This window comes from Limulus polyphemus, unplaced genomic scaffold (assembly GCF_000517525.1).
Source record: "Limulus polyphemus unplaced genomic scaffold, Limulus_polyphemus-2.1.2 Scaffold1037, whole genome shotgun sequence".
In the NCBI taxonomy this organism is placed as follows: Eukaryota; Metazoa; Arthropoda; class Merostomata; order Xiphosura; family Limulidae; genus Limulus; species Limulus polyphemus.
In genome coordinates, this window is record NW_013666647.1 from 235808 (window position 1) to 240882 (window position 5075).

The window sequence follows — 5075 nt, forward strand, 5'->3', positions numbered from 1 at the left end:
AAACTTCGTTAAACTATGTAAAAATGAAATTAGGCGTAGGGAAGTACAGACTACGTCACCATATACGTAAGAAGGGGTAAATAGTACTATGCATTGAAAATGGAAAGGTATTTGGGGAATGGATCTGTCATTCCTCAGAAACCCATCTCAGACAGTAGTATTTATGTGCTATCATTTTTTTGTGTAGATTTCTTGAATTGTTTATAGACACTTAGAGTACTGGTATCTTCACCCTGTTAAGTTTTTAATACTTGCCCCCGATACCCAGGTTTTGAAAGTGTCGCTAGATCTGATGTATCTTACTAGATAAGTCGATCAGTTTGTCATTTTTGATCACATCATTCTACTCAAAGTGTATTTTGTACTAGAAGTGTTTGGGGAGTATCACGTGCTGTAGAATAGGTTTAACCCACTTACGTTTAACCTTACACTCCCCGAAATGCCCCGTATAGCCATCAGATTCGTTCAGAACTCTAGGTACCTAATCTCTTACGTGAGTTTGAGTGCACAGCCTTTACATTTTATAAACTTTGTGCATTCACACACCAAATACCACATTAAGAAAAATGTTTCGCACCCGAAGCATGAGTTTTCCTCCTAGTTTATTATTAATATCAAATTAACTCGTCGGAAATTGTTTCTTTAGTATCGACCAAAAAGAAGAAAAAAGACGACATTGTGTTATCACTTGCTTCTGTGACAAAAAGCAAATACTAAACTAAGTTGAAACTTGAAGTTTTTGACATCATTCTTTATAATTTTATACCTATGATTTTAAACAAATCACATATCATTTTATCATTTTGTCAAACATTTTCTGAATCACATCAGTTTATAATACACAAATATCTCGTGTAATAAGACTTATACTATAGAAATCCTTTTCGACAATATACTTTCACAAATTCGCATAACACGTTGACTAAGAAGGTCGTTAAGTTCCTTTTGCTATAGCTACCTATTATTCTATTTTAATCACCTAGAATAGCACCTTTTTTTTTTCTTCCAGTGGGAAAGACAGCTGTAAGAGTACTTAACGTATGTGAAGCTACACAGTTATCTTTTCTACTAGCAATCAGGTAAATTGTATTGTTTTTCACTAGGAATTATCAGTCACGTGAAGCGCTAATCCTCTGAAGTTAACCATTTAATTGAGTAACGTGATTGTCACTCAGTCTGGTACAGGAGATAACAAAAGTTTGTCTTTTCTACGCGGTGGCGGATTTCAAGGAGGGGTTCATTGGTCCGGACCTTCTTTTTCCTTCAGAAATCTATGGAAATGTAGGCAAGGGGAGAGTCAAAGACTAGCTCACAATGAGTCCCAGTAAGACACCAGCATTACTGATATATGTGTCAAATATGATGCTGTGCCCTCTCCCACATTCTCAGGAACATAACTACAGACAGTCGTAAATGTGTAGGTCAAGTTTCTGATGAAATAGGCCAGGTGTACGGGTAATGGTGCAAGGATTAGCAGGGGTAAGTTAGATGTCGGGAAGGGAGAAAGAAGTAGTGGGTCACCTTGCATGACCTTAGTCCAATTAGCAAAAGAGAGCTGTATGTACTCTGTAGAGCTGTGTGTACTGGGTACTCCATCTGTCTCAGGGCACTCCACATGGACTTGGATGTGTGGGGGAATTTTATGGGCTGTACAACAGCAATGCCTCGGCCAGTTTTATCTTAGAGATGCGCACAGCTCTTGTGACAGATCCTAGCTGGTAATATCACTGCACACAACCTGCTTCTGATGGTCTAACCACTTCAGTCTTGTGCTTGCAGTTCCCTCCTTCCCGAGAGCTTTGTATACACAGAACTGTGTGCCACTTCACCAGCAAACTTCAGAACAGCAGCAACGTTTCCCCAACCACACTGAGTTTCTTAAACAAATAAGCGAATAATTACATTGATAAATGGTATAAATAATAAATTTAGTGTAAGGTTTGATGATACAGTACGACTGGCAACACCAGTTGGCAGCACTAATATTTCGGTGCCCAGGATACAAAAATATATCAGGCAAATCCATCGTTCAACTACACCCAGCATTTCTTCAAGGAATATTACCTGAGAAATGTTGCCATCCCTTTATGTGACCATTTATATACAGAGATGAAACATCGATTTAACATAGAAAGTCAACGTGGTGGAGAAATTCTTGCTCTCCTTCCTGAAGTAATTGTAGATACAGGACAGTCTTTTACAGCAGGTAGTTGATGGGCTTATGTTCTGGGAGCAAGGCTTGCCTCAGCCATCAACACCACGAGTAGAAGCATAGGAATGGAAGAGATAGTGAAAAGGGGAGGACATCAAACATAATTTGCTTAATATGATAGACTGTCTTCAACATGCAGATGATAATGTTTTCCCAAATGTCAGAACATTGATCCGGCTTTAATGTACTCTTCCTTTTGGCACCTGTGAGGCTGAATGTTCTTTTCGTGCCTATGTAGAGTCAAAACGTTCCTCAGAAACAGTATGGGTGAAGAATGACTTGCTGGATTCAACCTATTAAGCATGAATAATGTGATGAACATTGATTTAGAAGTAGTGTGCCAAGTGTTTATTAATAAGCACAAACGCAGGTTATTATTTTGGTGTTTTTTGTATATATAATGGATTATGTAAATAAGATTCACAAAAACAGTGTGTTAAAATCTATGAAAGGTCTTTATAAGTATTAATTTGATTTTATCTCATCATTAATAGAATGAGATATGTCTTAATTCATTTGATTTTGTGCTCAAATATGTTACAATGAATAAATTATTTTTGTTCAATAAATCATTTGTTTGAAATAAATGTAAAATGCTTTGACATTTTTTATTCGTTAATAACACTAAGATCACAACCTTTGGGACAAAACTAAATAAAAATGGTGTTTTTTTTAAGCTAAGCATAAAGCTATACAATTGGCTATCTGTGCTCTGCCCACCACGAGTATCGAAAACTGGTTTCTAGCGTTGTATGTCCGCAGACATACCACTGAGCCACTGGAGGGGCATGCAAATTTTGTACCCCCTCCCCCGTTTAAGAAAATCCTGGATCTGCCCCTGCTACGATCTGAACTGAAATAAAGCATTTTCAAACCTAACTTTCCAGTAAAGATTACTGTTTGTGGTAGTATAATACACTGTAACCATGTTTATTTACATGAAGATTGTTTACAAAGATTGTGCATTTGTGTTCAGTCTCTGTTTATTTCTCAAAAACTCAGGCTTACTCAGGTAGTCAGAGAAAACAAAATTACTTCGCAGTAAATATCTTGGCAAATCTGCCATTATTCAGTGGATCTGTCTTGTTACTTTTAGGGGAAACCAGTGCTGTGTGTAGATACCACACCATCATATTCAACCTAACTGACGAGTTCTGTAAAGTCAATGGAAGGCGTCCTAGTGACGTGTGACAAATAAAAGATATAAACTGATATTAATTTAGTATTAGACTTGTTTAGAGAAATGTGTTTAAGAAAAATATATGCAGTCTAGTGTGATTTTTATCCCAATATATTAATTACTATTAGGTTTACTGGTTTCACAGCTTTACCGGGTTTTCGAGTTTAACACTGTAACGTTGAATGTTTCGTACTGTATTGTTAAAATTGTTTCTATTGTTGAACAAATTATTTTAAATTATTCGATAGAAAAGAAGAATACAAAGTTAGTGAACTTAATGATAACGAAAGCGATTTATTTCTCCGACCACAAGTTCCACAAGTACAACTGGTACAAGTTCAACGTAACAAACAGTAGGCCAAACTTTACAAATAAATAACGATTGAGTAGAGATTCCATTTACTTATCGATTTTCTCGTTCGTACTTATAGTATTTTGTTTAAACACAAACTCAAAATTTACAATACTAAGCTAACTAATTAACTGACTCAATCATCAATCAAAGTCAACTTTAGTGTAATTCGCATTATATCGTTAGGACAGTCTCCCGAACTCTCGAGACAGTTCTGGTTATTACTTTCCACATTTTCATCTCGTGCCATCAAAATCTTCCTCTACCAAAATTCAATATAAACATTTGATTTTAAAAAAAGTTATAACTTATAACACTACCCCTCTCTGGATTGTGAAGTTCCTTGAACAATCCTATTACACAATAACAATAAGTGAGAATGGAACATTAAAACTTAGATATTTTAATAAATAATAAAGCAACTCATGACAATTAACAACATTGATATTTATAAATCTAACAATCATACAGAAATATGTACATCGTAAAATACAAACTTAATTTTCGTTAGCATGTAAAATGTTTCTTTCTTTACTCATGTAATGCTTCTAAATTGTCTAGTTACCAAATCTTTTTGCCGTTTTTCTCTTCCATGTCTTATGATAAGAAGACAGAATGGCTCAATGCTATTTTGTATTTTGGGGAATTCTCATCATGTAGATGGTATAAAGAACCCACTGATGGTGCCATCCCTGGTGATACTCTAGAAGTGGTCTCGACAGGAATCTCGAACTCTTCAATAGGTTGATTTACCTGAGGTGAAATCTTTTAAGAAGCTAAGCAGTTGGCCATTCTCTCACCAATGTACCGCTAAAGATTATTACAGTGGATCAACTTTGGTTTAGACCACCCGTCCTTCTGGATTCTATAAACCATATCATTGTATCTTTTGACCACAGCATAGCGTTCTTCCCAACACTACTCAGCATTGGAGATAATCCTTTCTTTAACATGAATTATACATTCATACCATGTTACCATGATTGAATTCAGTCTTATCAGCAAAGCAGCTTTTCATCTTATCATTACTTGATTTAAGTATCTCTCAGGTAAAGTTATGAACGTGTCAATAGTGTTCGATATTGTAACAAATTTGTTATTATATATTTATTTTAATATCAACGTTTGTTTGGATTCAATTTAAATTTAGAAACATACATGGCTTATATTGTTAAATATGTATTGTGACACTCCCGCCTAAGTTGTAGAAGATTCTTGAGAGTAAGAATCAACAATATATGTATGCACATAAACGCTTAAATTTGTATTGTTACGTAATCCGAATTTTCTAGAAGGCCTCCACACGCCTATAAATATAACCAACACGAAGC